This window comes from Periplaneta americana, chromosome 7 (genome assembly GCF_040183065.1).
Source record: "Periplaneta americana isolate PAMFEO1 chromosome 7, P.americana_PAMFEO1_priV1, whole genome shotgun sequence".
Lineage (NCBI taxonomy): Eukaryota > Metazoa > Arthropoda > Insecta > Blattodea > Blattidae > Periplaneta > Periplaneta americana.
In genome coordinates, this window is record NC_091123.1 from 152291988 (window position 1) to 152311943 (window position 19956).

The 19956-nt window shown below is 37.2% G+C and overlaps 1 protein-coding gene across 1 annotated transcript in view; it reads left to right on the top strand.

Annotated features, from left to right (window-relative positions):
• The window catches only part of LOC138703610 (uncharacterized), a 534565-nt gene that overhangs the window by 206073 nt on the left and 308536 nt on the right, over positions 1 to 19956 (top strand). The gene's annotated exons all lie outside the window — the stretch shown is intronic.

The following is a 19956-nucleotide window of genomic DNA, read 5'->3' on the forward strand; positions in this document are numbered from 1 at the left end:
ACAAGGGGAATACAAGAATGAACAGGTACTGATACTGTTGTAAATTCACGTAGATGAGGAACAGCTGAAAAATTTCGCCTGTAGTCTCTCGTTGAGGGACAGAATTATTTTAGGTTATGTTTGCTTTCGTCAAGAGGCACCTGGTCTTACTTTATTAAAAAAACAGTTAATGGTTATTTCTGTTGTCTTGGACTTAAGGCTATTCACAATAAACCGGGAACTGAAACGGCAAAGAGAACTAGAACGGAAATATTGTTAAAATATATGTATTTAAATGCGAGCATTCACAATTAACTATTGTGAATGCTCACATTTAAATACATTTATTTTAACAATATTTCCGTTCTCGTTCTCACAATTAACTATTGTGAATGCTCACATTTAAATACATTTATTTTAACGAGATATCCGTTCTCGTTCTCACAATTAACTATTGTGAACGCTCACATTTAAATACATGTATTTTAACAATATTTCCGTTCTCGTTCTCACAATTAACTATTGTGAATGCTCACATTCAAATACATTTATTTTAACACTATTTCCGTTCTCGTTCTCACAATTAACTATTATGAATGCTCACATTGAAATACATTTATTTTAACAATATTTCCGTTCACGTTCTCACAATTAACTAGTGTGAATGCTGACATTGAAATACATTTATTTTAACAATATTTCCGTTCTTGTTCTCACAATTAACTATTGTGAATGCTCACATTTAAATACATTTATTTTAACCATATTTCCGTTCTCGTTCTCCTTGTCGTTTCCGTTCCCGGTTCATTGTGAATCAGCCTTTAAAGCTACAATAACTAGTCGAAATAGAAATTCCTATAGAGTTGGTCGGTTCTTCCTGTGTAGTAGTAGCTTATACATTGTCCTCGCTGGTGACAGTAGCATGTTACTTGAGCTCGTAACTGTCAGACAATTTTCTCACAAGCAGTAATAAAAAAAGACCAGAAGAAGGGTGACGAACTGAAAAGTATTTCTGCACTCCGCTCGATTGGAGATATTAAGGTAATAATAGAAAAGTTAGGGACGGGACTACAGCTGTCGACGCGTGGGATGTAATGCGTGCCGTGACGTTTAACGATCACAAGAACCTTGCTGACCGTTACCATAGACACCACCGAGAATCGATTCACGGGGATCTTGCGTACCCACTTCCTTCACTTCGCTCAGTTTTCAATTTATCTTTGTGCAGAGTACAGAGAGATGCTGAGAGAACAGATTTCGAGATATTTGTAACTTTACCATTCAACGTTTATTATTCTGATCCAATTCCCCGATTTGTTCTTCATATGTCAGAACCATCAAACGTATATTAGTTCACTTATGTTGTTGAAAGGGGGTTAGTTATAATTTTAGACATTTTTAGGCATTTTTTGTAGAAAAAACTACATTATTAGAGCTATCATTTACTGTTAAAATAGTGTGAATTGCTGTATCCAGTGTTTATAAAAAAAAGAGTTAAGGGGAGAGGATGGTATTTTTAAAACGTTTTTCCTATTTGGTGTAAAATATTAATTTTCTGTATGTAGAGAGCTCATAGCTGTGGCAACTCAATCAAATAAAAATAAAAAAAAAAATATTTGGGGGCCTAAATTTGAAATATACCCAATGCAGGATTGTACTAAAACCGATATATCTAAACTGTTTTTAAAGATAGGTTCAAATAGTTTTCTGCAATGTATTTGCAAAAGCATATTCTACAAACTGCCTGTAACAGAATTTTGATATTAGTCCCTAGGTTTGTAAAATAAACAATTAAAATTTAATAACAATTTTCTGATTTCCTTTCTTGCAAACAAACGGACGTATTTTTAAAATGAAATCGATTAACAAAATTCTGTTACAGAGAAATGTTTCCTAATAGTCTAATAATGTGTGTTCTAAATTTCATGCATGTATCTTTAATAGTTCAGAAATTATATCCATTTTTGTCTGGCAATGTAGCAAAAAAAAAAAAATGAAGTTACTGGAAACCGATAAAAGCGCGCGTCTAATTTAAAAATCCATAGCGCAGGAAGTTTAAAAATGGCGTCTCAACATCCGATAAGGGCACAAATACCCACAAAATGTTATGCAATGTATTGCACACATATCAAAGGGTATTTTAAAGAAAAAAAAATTAAATTTACCGGAAACAACAATGAAAGTGGGTGAGTGATTTAAAAATCCATAACGTAGGAAGTTTAAAAATGGCGACTCAACATCCGATAAGGGCACAAATACCCACAAAATGTTATGCTATACATTCCACACTTATCACAGAGTATTTTACAGATTTTTTTTGAAAATTTACTCCTTTTTCATCAAAATATACCATCCTCTCCCCTTAAGTTCTGTAACAAAAGCGCCACTCATTGAATCTTGTAAAAAATATCACTTACAAAATGGTGCGCTGCTCAACTGTTTTCAGTTTTTTGTTTCATTACTGTCGCAGTTCATTGTTTTACTTGCTTATTTTATGTACGTAGGTATGTGTACACTCATGTACAAGTAGCAAGCCTATCTAAATTCAATACTCAAAGTTCTATGGTTCGTTCCCGGAATCTGGAGAGTAGAAAGACGAAATAAGACATCCGCGCAAGTGGTATGTGGGAGGGATAGGACCAATGACCGCTGGGGGGGGGGTAGGTATTGGTTGAACGAAGCTAGCAATCGCTTGCAGGAAAGGGATCATTTCTATCTGAACTGTCTACCACGAGCATCTTACCCCTTAGCGTCCTCGAACTGACGCTGCCCGCAATACACTCATATACAGATAGACTCCACCCCCATATATGCCTCTACAGATTCCTGGGACGGACCATAGGGATAATACAAGAGACCAAACCGAACTTTTTTTTTTTGTTAAATAACCACTGGTCGGAAACTAATTATTATTGAATGTCAAAATCAGAAACTGTACTGCACTGTAAGGAATAAAGTATACAGTTGTAACGTTGTTATGACACTCATTCCTCAAAACCATTTCAACTTGTACTCATTTCCAAAAACTGTTCAAAAGTGTAGCCTCCTGCGTCAATACAATCTCTGCAACGACGTGTCATTTTCTGTCGTACATGGAGTCTCTGAAAGTGAAAATATTTTGATGTCTCAATGTCGTTCCCTACTCATGATTTTTAGGCACTTAAAAACTAACTTTTAGGCACCTAAAATAACCCCTGAATTTATCAAAATAGGCACTAAATGGCGAGCCAATGGGACCATCCCCTTCCAATCCATCTACCTGGAAAATGATGATCTAACCATTGGCGTACTGAAAGTCTGAAATGTGCTGGAGCGCCGTCTAGTTGATACCATAGTTGCCTAGCCAGCCCGGTCCCCAGACCTAAACCATTGAACGTCTTTCTCTGGGGCTGCATGGAGGAGAAAGTGTACCAAACGGAGATAGAAAGCAGGGAAGAGCTCGTTACAAAGATTAACAGGCTGCAATGGAGATACACGGATTGGATAATGTGCAGCGAGAGGTCAGACGGCGTGCTGAAGCGTGTGTTCGTGCGAGAGGGGGACATTTTGAGCATCTGCTCTAGACAACTAACAACTAGCCTACCTTCTCTCAAGCATACAGGTCCATTAGGTGTGGAATGAAATGGTGATAGATACGGTACGTGATTTCGTGTAACTCGGAAACGGATATGAATATTGAAAAAGTGTATTAGGATTTTTTGTTGCAAATAAGGTCCTGAATCACGTCCTTAAGGACTGACCTGACCTTTTGATACACCCTGTGTATATTGACATAAACTTAATTGAACTTTTCCTTAGTTTGGGTATGTTCACTATCCGTCTGAAATGTTCCGTGACTTCTCCTCTTATACATCCCTTCTTCTACCTTCCCTTTGCTGTTATTTTGGGGGCTGTATTTCATAATGACTTCATCTATGTCGACCATTTCTCTACGTATATATTATTTTCATGTACCGAAGTACATATGATATTTCCATGCAGATATTCTGCGTCATCATACGATGAAAGAGTAATGGAACAGAGAAAAATTCTCTCCGGCACCGGGATTTGAACCCGGGTTTTCAGCTCTACGTGCTGATGCTTTATCCACTAAGCCACACCGGATACCCATCCCGGTGTTGGACAGAATCGTCTCAGTTTAAGTTCCAACTCTTGGGTTCCCTCTAGTGGCCGCCCTCTGCACTACACATGTGCTGAGGTGCACTCGTTATGAGTGACTAGTTGGCCGGGATCCGACGTAGTGCAGAGGGCGGCCACTAGAGGGAACCCAAGAGCTGGAACTTAAACTGAGACGATTCTGTCCGACAACGGGATGGGTATCCGGTGTGTCTTAGTGGATAAAGCATCAGCACGTAGAGCTGAAAACCCGGGTTCAAATCCCGGTGCCGGAGAGAATTTTTCTCTGTTCCATTACTCTTTCATCGTATTTCTCTACGATTTACTTAGTCTGTAGCATAAATGAGTACCTGGAGTATTTTCTTTGGTGTAAAGATAACATCCCTACTATTATTAATGCCGTTGTCTGCGAAGGAAGAGGTCTTAGTTTCTCGCTATCCTGTGAGCTTCGTGTCTTCCAGCTTCATCTTTTTCACTGGACGGAGAACATCTTTAAACTTGTGCTGCCGTTAAGCAAATACACAATATCATTTGATATTACCTGAAAACAAAACTGCTAATAACCTTATTTCCAAGAGTAGCATATTAGCCAATTAACGTCTATTGTCCTGCGTAGTTCTTATCTGGTCACCAGGAACGAACCGCCAACTTGCTGGATTTCATATTGATCAGTCCAAGTTAAGTGGAGCTGTGCCCAAGTGTGTTTCAAACTCCAAGAGGAGCACTTAAGGCACATAAAGTTACTCTCTCTACACTAAGTTAATTTGGAAGGGGAGGTTTCAACGACATAGCCTGCTCTCAATTGTTTTGTAGGGCTCTTTATTACTTATGTGTGTTACTGATAACTGTTCTGGGGCAGGAAATTGCACACTGGATGACTATCCTGGAAGTAGGGAAGAGGTCGAGTAAAGCACGAAATGGTAGGCCTATATACGTTCAACGTGTTTCGCCGTAACAGAAATATAGTAATAATAATAATAATAATAATAATAATAATAATAATAATAATAATAATACTTACTGGTTTTAAGGGGAGAGGATGGTATTTTTTATAACTTTTTTCCTATTTGGTGTAAAATATTAATTTTTTGTATGTAGAGAGTTCATAGCTGTAGCAACTCAATCAAATATATATATTAAAAAAAAATTATTTGGGGGCCCAAATTTGAAAAAAATATACCCAATGCAAGATTGCACTAAAACCGATATATCTAAACCGTTTTTAAATATAGATTCAAATTGTTTTTTGCGATGTATTTGAAAAAGCATGTTCAAGCAACTGTCTATAACAGGATTTTGATATTTGTCCCTACGTTTCTAAAATAAACAATTAAAATGTAATAACAATTTTCTGATTTCCTTTCTTGCAAACAAACGGACGTAGTTTTAAAATGAAATCAATTAACAAAATTCTGTTACAGAGAAAAGTTTCCTAATAGTCTAAAGAATATGTATTCTAAATTTCATGCATGTATCTTTAATAGTTCAGAAATTATACCCATTTTTGTCTGGCAATGTAGGAAAAAAAATGAAGTTACTGGAAACCGATAAAAGTGGGCGTGTGATTTGAAAATCCATAGCGCAGGAAGTTTAAAAATGACGTCTCAACATCCGATAAGGGCACAAATACCCACAAAATGTTATGCTGTGCATTCCACACGTATCACAGGGTATTTTAAAGATTTTTTTTTAATTTACTCATTTTTCACCAAAAAATACTATCCTCTCCCCTTAAGGAACCCGGAGGTTCATTGACGCCCTCACATAAGCCCGCCATCGGTCCCTATCCTGAGAAAGATTAGTCCAGTCTCTACCATCACATTCCACCTCTCTCAAATCCATTTTAATATTATCCTCCCATATACATCTCGGCCTCCCCAAAGGTTTTTTTCCCTCCGGCCTCCCAACTAACACTCTATATGCATTTCTGAACTCGCCCATACGTGCTACATATCATGCTCATCTCAAACGTCTGGATTTAATGTTTCTAATTATGTCAGGTGAAGAATACAGTATGTGCAGTTCTGTGTTGTGTAACTTTCTCCTGTTTAATGTATTTGTTTTGTTTATGATCTAACAGTGTATATCCTGCCAACGGTCTCAACAGTTTCATTTCTGCTGCCTCCATTCTTTCTTGCTGTTTAGTTAGGTTACAAATCTTTGAGCGATATACCAATGTTGGTATGACCATTGTTTTGTAAAACTTCAGAACTGTACCTATCCTTACCTTCTTAACGTAGGTTCTTTTAACTGTTACTATTAGTTTTTTTAATTTTAATATGTTTTGTCAAAATCATTTATATTGTCATATGATAATGTGCAGCCTAAATATTCAAAATGGTTCACTTGTTCTACTAGTTCATCATTAAGGATTATTTTGAATCTTATTGGTTAAAGATGTTATGTTTTATTTAACGACGCTCGCAACTGCAGAGGTTATATCAGCGTCGCCGGATGTGCCGGAATTTTGTCCCGCAGGAGTTCTTTTACATGCCAGTAAATCTACTGACATGAGCCTGTCACATTTAAGCACACTTAAATGCCATCGACCTGGCCCGGGATCGAACCCGCAACCTTGGGCATAGAAGGCCAGCGCTATACCAACTTGCCAACCAGGGCGACTGAATCTTATTGGTGTTTTCCCTTTGAATCCCATAACTTTTGTCTTTTTTAAACAAATATTTCAGTTAAATTCTTTAGCTATTGCGTTCAAGTTATATTAGGCCTTCTGCAGGTTATCTTCTGAGTTTGCAAATATTACCTGATCATATGTAAAAAGTAAGGTATTCAATTATCCCTTATTTATATTAAAATTTGATTTTAAAATTATCTGCCACTGTCTTGTGACTTCATCTATATAAAAGTTAAATAAAGTGGGCGACAAAGGGCACCCTTGTCTTACTCCTCTTGTTATTTCTCTAATTTCATTAGTGATACCTTTGTTTAATTTTATTTTAATTGTAGTATTTTTACATAAACATTGTATTGTTGTTATTAAATGTTTTGGGATTCCTCTCGCTAATGATAAATTTTCCCATAATTTTTTTCGTTTAACTGTATCGAAGGTCTTTTCACAATCGATGAAAGTTATGCAAATTGGGATATTATATTCTCTTTTTTTTAAATTATTTGGCTTAAGGAAAATACACTGTCTATGCATGATCTATTACTTCTAAAGCCATTTTGTTCTTCTATAAGCATTGTATCTCCTATTACTTTTAGTCGCTTTGTTATAATTTTTGAGTACACTTTATATCCAGTATTATTCGAATTAAAGCAGGAATTCTGTTGTGTGGGGAGGCGTCGGATATCGTCAGCAGGGAACATGAATGCAGTAGGTTTCCTTAGAAAAAGTCTCCGCAGCATCCGATTGCCGGATACAGTCAGCTGGATACATGAATAGAGTAAAATCACTTAGAAAAATCTCCATAGGCATTGACACAGACGTCCTATTGTCTGCCGATATAGTCAGCTGGATACATGAATATAGTAGTAGGTTTCCTTAAAAGCCTCCAAAGGCATTACACAGAGTTCCATTCTGTGTGGAGGTGTCAGGTGCTGTCAGCTGGTTACATGAATGCAAGGATTTCCTTAAAGTAGTATCCAGGTTCCATTGTGTGGGAAGACGTCGGTATGTCTTCCTGTCTGTCCGTTCGTCTCCAAAAAGAAATACCTGTTTCTTCATGGAGAACTGAACTTACGTTAAACTTACGACAATGCAGAATTTAGACAGTCATTCTGATATAGAATGTGTGTGTTTTTTATTTATTTATCCACAACTTGTTTCATTTTTGATTTACAAAACTACATGCTGAGTATTTCCTTCACATGTTGTATGAAGTTCTATTCATTGTTCTATGTAGGCCTACAGTGTTTGCCAAAGTCTGAGTATTCGAATGGATTTTTCCGGTTTTCGAATATCATTTTTGATTATGTATAGTTCATCTTCCACATATTCATAGCTGCGTTTCGTGATAGTAAGTGATTGGACTTGAAGTTTTGTTTAAAGAATTTCAAAATTTAAAGTATTTACATTTTTTTGAAAAGGTGTACATATTTGCTAGATCAGAATTAGTTACAGGCCAGTTTCCGGCTGCTATCTTTATGTTATCCCAAAGTACTTCTCTTTAATTTCTAAGTATTTACATTGTTTCCAAAATCCTAAATATTCGAAGGATTTTCCCGTTTCTAGAGTATCATTTTGATTGCACAGGATGATCCGTTTGAGTATGGATAAAATAAAAACACCGTAAAACATTTACTACTGAACTTTATTTGTTGAAACTTTGTGCATACAACACTGAAAGATGGGAGATTCCTCAGAGCTCAACCGACCCCCATTGCGCACCCTGCACAACTCATAATGGTGATGCAATTCAGCCCATGTCCGTTGTAACATAACAGGGGTGATTTGTTGAAAAACTTGAGTAATTTTTACTCTCAGATCATCAATGTTCCTGGGTTTCTCTGAATAGACAATGTCTTTAACAAAACCCTACACGAAGAAATCAGGAGGGGTTAGATCTGGGGAGTTTGGAGACCAAGCCAAGAGATAGCTGCTTCTCGTACTGGATTTCACCTGCGACCTTCTGCATGTTTTTAACGCAGAACCTGTTTCTAGAAATATTCGATACTACAACATTATGGAATCGTATTTAGGTAAATTACGCATACCATACTCACGTCGAAATTCCCTTTGAACTCTTATAACTAGACTTCGTGGAATTGCCACAAGAATCGCAAGGTTTACTGTGCACGCAGTATAGACTGTATGAGAAGGGGGCGTAGAACGGATTGAGTATGCCTGAGCAGTATACTGCGGTTACAATAAAACCTGTATCCTGCATTCAAGAAATGTAATGAATGATCATTGAAGTAGGAAATGTCTAAATATGTAAATACACATTTATTTTATAGTGAGATATATTAACTCTTAAAATTTAATGTAAGATACTCACATCATCCTTGAATATGTGCATTGCAGTGAAGAGTTATGTACATTTTCAGTGACTGCAAAGTAACTTCCTCCGAAGGTCACTTAAACAGTTTTTATTTTGGGAAAATGTACGTTCAACATCACACGATGTAATACAGACAGTGACAACAGCAGTCTATAATGTAGATCCCATAGCATGCATTTGCCATTCGGTACAGAGAAGCAATGATAGTTTGTGATCCGAGCTATGTTGTGAAATTGTGGCCTTAAATGGCTGTCTTCTTCGTGATTCTTATTTTAATCCTTGTCCTTGTTGTGGTCCTCGTAACAATTCTTGTTTTATTTGTCATGTTACGTATCGTTACGTCGATATCGAGTGAACGGCGCTGTAGAACTTTAACTTCCGAAGACCAAGAGTCGTCTCATTCCTTTTAAGGGTAACTGTACATATTTGAAGAACGGAAAGTCACTACTTCAGATGTCTTGTCGTGACCCGATAGTACATCATTTATAATACGAAGTTGTGAATAGGCACGAGTTTTAGCAATAATGTTTCTCAACTTGCATTTCATTTTTTCTGAAATTAGTGAAATGTTATTTTGGATAACGGTTTGTGATACTTTATCCACTATATTAAGGGCTTCTGAGAGTTGTAGTTTAGGCGATTCTAACAGGATGATGCTTTTAGACACGATTTTAAAATTAGAATCAATGAACAGAATATCTTTCAATAGCTGTTCAGAAGCCAATGATTTTACAGCTGCAACAGCGGAACTGTCTGTGCTATCCAACGCATCAGTTACCTCCATTATTTTTCCGTAATATTCTGCATAATAATTAACAGCACCCAACCACGTCCCCCAACGGGTCAAGACTGGCTGCGGAGGTAAGGGTATTCCAGGAGCAATTATTTGTAACAGCAACACTCTCATAGGTGACTTTGAAATTTCACTTTGGATTTTTAAAATGAAATATTCCAGATCTGGTCGATACTTGAACCCAGACCACCTGTGAGAGAAGCCGAATGTCTGATCACTAACAAGCAAACGTTCTGATGGGGGCAGATAAAAAAGTTAATTTTTTTTCTTCCACCATGTTAATAATGTCAAAAGAAATGCTTATACAAATTTTGGCCACTCGACCGCAATTACGAGGGCCGTAAAAAATAAGTTCGCCAGGAGTCATTAACAGAAAAAAAAACACAATTTCATTGGATAAATTTATTGGAACAGACACAGCAATCGTTGAGTTATTTTCCAACATATTTTCCATCGGAATTGAGACATTTGTCATATCATGGCATCGACAGAGAGAAGTGCAGACGCAGTCAAACGCTGGTTCTGATCTGAGGTGGCTGACTTCTGCGACAGAAAAATTGATTCCATGGTATGACAAATGTCTCAATTCTAGTGGGGGATATGTTTAGAAATAGCGCAACAATTGCTGTATCTGTTTCAATAAATATTTCCATGCAATTGTGCTTTTTTCAATAAACGGCCCCAGGGAAAATCACTTTCTGGACGGCCTCGTAATTGCGGTCGAGTGGCCAAAATTTGTATACGCACTTCTTTTGACATTATTAACATGGTGGAAGAAAAAAATTAACTTTTTTATCTGCCCCCATCAGAACGTTTGCTTGTAAGCCACTGGAGGGATCTGAGAATATGACATTCTTCTTGGTCAGGCAGAAGAACAGGGGTAGTGGAATAAAAGATACAAATTTGTTGTGTGCTCACATGTAACAATGAATTGAAGAGTGGGCTATACAATACAATGTATAAGCTAATTTAATGAAATGTGATACACTCCATAGCGAACAACATAGAGCCGTGCAAGTTGGCAGAAATGCGAGATCCATCACTCTCTTTCAACATTTCAGATACAGCTTTTTCTTATTCTTCTTTGTAAGGGCGCCCTAATAAATTGTCGATAGAATTTTGTATTAACAGGCATCTACTTGTATTGTGAACCTCAAGTCGTTTCCTATAATGATCGAAGGTGGCGTCATAACTTGGTTTATTTTCTCTTTTGCATCTTTATATCTTGTTAGCTGTGAGGCTGACGAAATACTTTTCTATAACATTATCGACACGTTTCTTATTGAACGCCTCCTACATATTTGTACAAGGTTAAAGATAGATATTCTTTCTCAGTATCGCCTTGCTTCAACATTCTACAGTGGCTAGTACATAGCAAAAGTATGTAACGGCAGCATACAGGTTGTTAAAAAGTATCGAATATTTTAGGAGGTGCTAGTATGCATCAAAACAAGAAAATAATGTCTAATAAACATGGGTCCTACAACACATACTTTCTGAGATCTGAACACTTGTTCGTAGGAGGTGCTCGATGTGACGTCCATTCATGGCAATGCATTTTCCTGCCCTTCGGCGTAAGGAATAACGCACTCTTTGAAACTGACCTGGCTCCGTCCATAACAAAAAGTCTAGGGGATTTAGGTTTGGGGAACGAGTAGGGCTAGGTGTGGGGCTTCCCCGACCAATGCAGCGGCCCTGAAACGTCAGCGTCAGGTGTTCACGCACATTGCGGAGAAAATGTGCTGGTGCGCCATCGTGCATGAATCACAACTGTACTCTTTGCTGACATGGCAAGGTAGGCAATACGTTAATAAAAACGTCCGATAACGAGCCCCAGTTAATCTCTGTGTAGCACTTATGGCCCTAATAATATATCACAAGAACGCCTGCCCATACGTTGATTGAGAATCGGTGATGATTCCTTATTTCTTCAACTGCATGGAGATTTTCATCAGCCCACACATGCTGATTATGAAAATTCACAACACCATCTTTGCTGAACCCCGCTCATTCTGAAACGAAACTTTTGTTTTCAGTATCCCTTGCGACGTATCAGTATACCATCAATTACGGTATAATTATCTGGTAGTCTGCTGTATTGTAAGACAGAAAAATGAATTGTCATGAATGGACGTCACATTGAGCACCTCCTATGAACAAGTGTTCAGATCTCAAAAAGTATGTGTTGTAGGACCCATGTTTATTAGACATTATTTTCTTGTTTTGATGCATACTAGCACCTCCTAAAATATTGGATACTTTTTTAACACTCTGTATAACAAGCACTCAATTTTAAAACATCGCACTTACTCTATTTCCTACATCCAGATTTTACTACTCTCAAAACTGTCAGAACAGTGTAAGACTTGTGAAAAACCTAATTTTTAGACAACCCTATGTAGCGGAAAATGAAGTAGTTATCGTTGCAGTAAATTTTACAGCCTGTAGGATTTTTCTCTTAATATAATTAGCAAAATTGCACTAAGCATTCAATATTGAACATTTTTGTACATACATTATGCAGGATTTTCTAAAAGAATTAAGCCAGTATCTTATATATATATGTATATATATATATATATATATCAATTGGAAGTCAATTGCCTTATTACGTCAAAGTAACCTCGCTCCTACAAGTGATCCTCTCTGCAGATGCGAGAGCTGCCTATGTGAAATACAGCGATAGTCTCCATCTCATCTTATACTCGCCTCACATAATATTAGCACAATTAACATGCAAATTATGTGGGCAACCAGAGTGCAGGATTATGGAGGAGGTCGTTTGTATGCAAGTTACTATTGACATAATATTATAATATGTAGTATACATATTCCATAATGCATTGTGTCCTTGAAAGAGATCTATTCTGTTTTGAAATATGGGTAGGGCCTAGGTAGGAGTGACGATTATGAACGATACTTTATACAGGATTTAAGGGATACAAATATATTAATACTGAACCACATAATGTAAAAACATCGTCAGTCTTTGAAGTTATTATTTGAATCGCTTTTTACCAAAAGGGCTTCAGTCCATTTTTTTTCTTGGAAAAACTAGTTTTCTTTTGCAATTGGCAGTTTAGGGGACGACGCATCATTTTACAACAAAAAATCGTAAGTCCAGTTGATATTTATGTATGAACTGTAGGTGTAGTAATGTTGTTCCTTTACAAATGGACGTCAATCCTGGACTGTGACCCGTTTGGAAAAAAACTGTTAGCAACCATGATTTACCTATGATATTGGATTGATAATTATAATCGAAATATATCTAACGATTTGTATTGTATTGCTCTGTTGGTAGTACTTTGACTGTTGTGTCGTTGTTAAAAAAATTCGTGGTTCATTGGATCAAGGTAATGCTTCAAGACAGAGGACAGCAAGTTACAGATGTTCTGCAAAGGAATTTTACAATGTTACATTCGTTCGCATCAAATATCTGCATATTTAAAGTAAAAAACTAAAATTCTTTCAATCATTTGTTATCATAATACACCGCTCTCTTAAATTGACTGAGCATATAGGGAATTACATTTATTTTTATTTACTTAACTTATGTATTTGCAGTGAAATCTCTCATTTACGGACATCGAAGGGACGTAACAATCTGTCCGCATCTGGGAGGTGTCCTTTATTGGGAGGGAGGATCCCCAATCTAACAGGAAATCTATAATATGCATTATGTATCCCTTCACGCTTTAAATGAAATGTATTACTGTAGTTTAATTCTGAATAAAGTATACTGTACTACAGTAAATTCTTTGAAACTTTGAACTACAGACCGAAAAAGGAAAATACAATACTGTGCCATGCAATTTTTTCTAGGTCTACAGTTACGTAGTACTGTAATTTACAGTTTTCAACTTAACCTTTACATTCATGTGCCATGTCTCTCGAAACAGAACAACTGATTCAAGTGAAGAGAATAATCCTACTAATCCTATCATGTGTCGAATACAATTTTACGATCGCGGAAATCTGGACCCATTAGACAGGTTAAATTTTATGACTTCGTTTATCCACCCGCTTCCAGCTAACAAGGGATAGCCGGCTGGGCTAGTGGTAGCCTATGAGACCCTTATTGTCTTTTTTCATGTTAAGGAATTTCTGTACAGTTCTCAAAACTAAATTTTCCATTTTTGTAACACGTTAGGTCTTGAAATCCAAGTTCTGTCCGTAGTCAGGAGGTAAAGCAAGATTTAGGACTGTGAAACAGCTGTCCGTGTCTGTGTCTGAGTGTGTCCGTAAACGAGAGTTAAATTTATCATTATTTCTATATTATTTAAATTAGGATATAAAATCTGTCCGTATATGAGGATTGTCCGTATCTTGGGGATGTCCGTAAAGAGAGGTTTCACTGTATTTTATTTATTTCAAATGGTTTCGTAAAATACGCTAAGAAATGTTTCACTTAAAACAATTTTTATCTCGAAATGGAAGCAAAAAGAAGCGTATAGTCTAAACTGACAGGAGTGTCATGGTATGATCATTAATAAAACATCAGACCGTAAAATAGGCTACGTAACGTACCGATAACATAATCTATTTATGCGAAAACTATAAGAGCAAGGAAAAACGTAAATAGGGCGTTGTTTTGTACACATTTTTCTCGCACAAATATCAAAATATATGAAAGTATACTTGTTATATTTTATAGAGATGTAAGGGATGCAAGAACCCGTTTCATAGTTAAAAAAAGTCAATTTGATCTTCACATACATTCCCGCTTTTATAAAACTAGCGCCTTATCCTGGTATTCATAAGAAATTCTAGAGAATTGAAAGCTCTAAACTGTGCACAGGCCAAAAAAAAAAAAAAAAAAAAAATTCTCACTGGTTGGTGATACCAATACAAAACCAGAAACATATTAACATCCATTGTCTAAGAATTATTTAATGAAATTAAACTTATGTATGAAAAAAATCAACTGTATATACATTGATGTTAGCACGAAATTGATTCGAATTTAATGTCCGTTTCGAGAAATTTCCGTACCGTCTGAAGACAGGGCCGGATTTAGGTATAGTGCCGGCCCTAGGCAGTGCCCAAATTTGCCTCCCTCCATCTTTCACAAACAGTTTTTTGTTTTACTTGGTTATTTAACGACGTTGTATCAACTACGAGGTTATTTAGCGTCGATGGAATTGGTGATCGCGAGATGAGGCCGAGGATTCGTCATAGATTACGTGACATTTGCCTTACGGTTGGGGAAAACCTCGGAAAAAACCAACCAGGTAATCAGCCCAAGCGGGAATCGAACCCGTGACCGAACGCAACTCCGGATCGGCAGACAAGCGCCTTAGCCGACAGAGCTACGCCGGTGGCTCACAATCAGTTTAAGAGCACCTGTTATACAGATCATACTAAGTTTAAATAAGTTTTAAATGAAATATTACAATTCAGAAAACAAGAAATAAAATTACTGAAATCAAAATACATGCTTCTTACTTGTGAATTACAAAGATTTCCTCTGCACTTTCTTCACAGAAAAAGCATTGTTATTGTCATCAAAATCGATCTGACCAAGCACATCAGATCAGATGCAAAGAAACATATTCAAACATATTCATTATTGAAACAAAATTAATTTGTGAAAGGCAAGCTGTGGTTTATTTTTAATCATTGGTTTTGTTGGTGGTATAATTATTAAGAGTATTTCTAACTTCGATATCAAGCATAAAATAAATTTAAAAATAAACTCTAACTCTTTGCGGAATAAATTTTTCATATCGAATTACTTACTGTATTTAGTAAACTGTCCTTGTAAATTTATGTTATACTATTGGCTAACACCACACAGTACACGAGCCTGGCTCTTGCGGTAGTGGCTAGAAACATTTTTGTTTTATAACTTTAATTTGTACGCGCTAGCTAGCTAGCTAGATAGGTAGGTAGCTAGGTAGGTAGACAGGTAGATAGGTAGGTAGGTAGATAGGTAGGTAGATAGGTAGGTAGGTAGGTAGGTAGGTAGGTAGGTAGATAGATAGATAGATAGATAGATAGATAGATAGATAGATAGATAGATAGATAGATAGATAGATAGATAGATAGATAGATAGATAGATAGATAGATAGATAGATAGATAGATAGATAGATAGATAGATAGATAGATAGATAGATAGATAGATAGATAGATAGATAGATAGATAGATAGATAGATAGATAGATAGATTGATTGATTGATTGATTGATTGATTGATTGATTGATTGATTGATTGATAGTGCACATGCTGGAAAGTGATTAAATAGAATTGTTGACATTATACTGTATTATATTGGAAATGTACCCAACTGAGAGTTCTGGTTAATATTCATAGCGATAATATAATAAACATAACAAATTTAATTTTCAAACATACATTTTCTTGTTTACACAAACAATTAAATTTAAACAGTTTCATAGCACAATAACGTGATACCGACATTACAATATAACGATGCAGCTGCACACTTTCCTTTTACTCTCGCAACAACCACGACAATGCGATAACAAAACAATATCAGACTTCGACAAGATGACAAGATGACAAGATGACATACTGATACTATGCAAAGAAAACAAAAGACAGATCCAAAACCTACATCAACACATAAACAAAATACACCCAAAGCTACACTACACATTAGAAATTGAAAACAACAAATCCATAAATTTTCTAGATATCACAATAACAAAAGTAGACAACAAACACACATTTAAAGTATACAGAAAACCCACAACAACAACAACTACAACAACAACACAGATACACAACACATCCAACCACCCCACACAACACAAACGAGCTGCATTCCGAACAATGGTACACAGACTAATCAACATACCAAAGAACCATCAGGATTACAACGAAGAATTAAACACAATCAAATACATAGCACAAGAAAACGGATACAACCCCAACATAATAGACAACATAATACGTAAGACAAAACAAAACCACAAAAAACAGAACACAAACACAAGAACAGAAAAAATACATCACACTAACATACGAAAACAAAAACACACATAAAGTTGCAACCTCATTCAAGAAATTAAACTACAACATCGCATACAGAACAAATAACACTCTACAAAAACATCTCAACACACAAACAATACAAACAAACAAATACAACCACACAGGCGTATACAAACTCAAATGTAACACCTACAACAACTTCTACATAGGACAGACAGGCAGATCATTTCAAACACGTTACAAGGAACATATCACAGCCATAACAAAATTACAAAACACCTCCACATATGCAGAACACAGAGACATCAACACAGACATGGAAATACTGCACATACAACCAAAAATCCAGAAACTCAACACACTAGAACAATATGAAATATACAGACACACGAAAACACACCCCAACGATATTCTCAACACACAACTCATTTTCAAAACACATATACTCTTTGACTCTACACTACGAACGCACCCACACAGGAAACAAGAGGCGCCAAGACCAACAACGACCAGTTCCGAAGATGACCGAAAATAGGTCGAAACATGTTAACAAGGTACGTTAATATTTAACAGAAGAAAGTGCTTATCATACATATTCCGACAACGTATTCAAGAATAAGCTTCAGAAAAGATTTACGAACAAGTGTTCTGAAAAGAAATTCCACTGTAAAATTAAAATGAAAAAAGAAAAAGGAAGAGAAAGAGAGAGAGAATGCCGCCCCTCTGGAAATTGCCGCCCTATGCAACAGCCTAGGTTGCCTAAGCCTAAATCCGGCACTGCTGAACGGGTCCTAGTAGAAAGGTCCAATACCCAGCCCGAACCTTTGAAGAACATACGAGCATGTGCTCGCACCCATACGTGTGGATACGCGTTTGCTATCATTCTTCCTGGAACGTTTGCCCCTTCAGAATTTAGTGTGGTGAGTAGGAGTAATCGAAGGTAGCGTGTGGCCCTTGAGGAACAGCTGACCCAGATCTCTTTCATGCTTCAGCCGCCGTGCACTGTCGAAGAAGACAATCGATTCCGTTTGTCGAAAGGAGGGACTGCTATTAGTCATTTTAAATCACCCTGCTGGACTTGCTCTGGTAAGGTAATCAATATGGAGCCCCAAGCTAAGTGCGGCTCGAATATTCGTAAAATATGTAGCACTACGTGATACTCCGTCGCCACTCAAACAGTAGATTTTGACGTGGAACTACGTCCTTCTCATACTACGTATGGCAGGTAACATGGACATTGACTGTCACTTTGTTATCCTTGTATTCCTCTTGTTCCTCTTATTCCCATTGTATTCTTCTTGTTCTCCTTTTATTTTCATTGTTCCGTGCATTCCCCTTGTTCTTCTTCTATTCCAATTTTTCTCCTTCTATTCCTCTTTTTTTTCTTATCTTCCCCTTTTTATTCTTGTATTCCCTTGTTCTCCTTGCTATCCCCTTGTTCTCCTTGCTTTCCCCTTGTTCTCCTTGCTTTCCCCTTGTTCTCCTTACTTTCCCCTGGTTCTCCTTACTTTCCCCTTGTTCTCCTTGCTTTCCCCTTGTTCTCCTTGCTTTCCCCTTGTTTTCCTTGCTTTCCCCTTGTTCTCCTTGCTTTTCCCTTGTTCTCCTTGCTTTCCCCTTGTTCTCCTTGCTTTCCCCTTGTTCTCCTTGCTTTCTCTTGTTCTCCTTACTTTCCCCTTGTTCTCCTTGCTTTCCCCTTGTTCTCCTTGCTTTCCCCTTGTTCTCGTTCTGTATTCCTTTTTCTCCTGGTATTTCCCTTGTTCCCCTTGTACTCTCCTTGTTCTCCTAGAGTCCACGGCAATTCGGAAGGCGGGTTGTCTGCTAGCGTTTGCGTCGAGAGAGACAGATAGAGAGAGCAAGGCAGCGTACAACATTGCCACATCGTACTTCACGAGCACGTGCAATACAAATAGCGCAGGAGAGAATTTAAATTATCAAAAGACAATAATGACCTTAGCCGTTGATTACTGTAAGCATGACACCAAACAAACCCTCTTTCCTTCACTAACAATATTCTTTGCACGTTTCTCAATCCCACACCACATGCTTCTGCAGTCGTTTCTTGCACGTTGGCAACGTTGCTGCCAGCATCAAGATGGCCGGCAGCGTTCTGCTCGTTAACGTTTTTATAATAATTATACACCTTAAACAGTATTTTCCGCGCCTGCTTGTGTAATATTTGTTTTTTTACAGTCTCTTCTTCCATTTATTTACCTTACATACACATAGTAAATGTTAGTTTTACTTATTCAATGCATTGAAACACTCGCACGTGAACAAACGAACTCAGGAAGTGCTTGTTATAGACTGATTCTGATTGGTTCTCCTGTTCAAGTTTGTGACGTCACATGCCATACAGGCTACGGCGCATCTAGTGGCCACCCGCCTTCCGAATTGCCGTCTAGTCTAGTATTTCACTGGTTCTTTTTATGTTCACCTTGTACTCGTATTTCCCCTGTGCTCCTTCTATTCACCTTGTTTTCCCTGTACTATCCCTGTTTTTCTCCTTACATTCAATTTGTTCTTCTTGTATTATATATATATTTTTATTTTATTGGGTTATTTTACGACGCTGTATCAACATCTAGGTTATTTAGCGTCTGAATGAAATGAAAGTGATAATGCCGGTGAAATGAGACCGGGGTCCAGCACTGAAAGTTACCCAGCATTTGCTCGGATTGGGTTGAGGAAAACCCCGGAAAAAAACCTCAACCAGGTAACTTGCCCCGACCGGGATTCAAACCCGGGCCACCTGGTTTCGCGGCCAGACGCGCTGACCGTTACTCCACAGGTGTGGACTCTTGTATTATACTTGTTCTCGTTGTATTCACTGTTTTCTTTTTCTATTCCCCTTTTCTTCTTGTATTCCCCTTGCTCACCTTGTATTTCCCTTGTTCTCCTTATATTCCCCCCGTTCTCTTTATACTCCCTTGTTCTCCTTGTACTCATCTTGTTTTCCCTGTATTCCTCCTGTTCTTTTCTTATTGTTATCCTTGTATTTCCCTTGTTTTCCTTGTATTCACCTTGTTTTCCCTGTATTCCCTCTGTTCTCCTTAGCTTTTTCTTGTTTTAATTGTATTCAACTTTTTTTCGTTGTATTTCCTTTTTCTCTTTCTATTCCTCTTGTTCTCCTTGTATTCCCCTTGT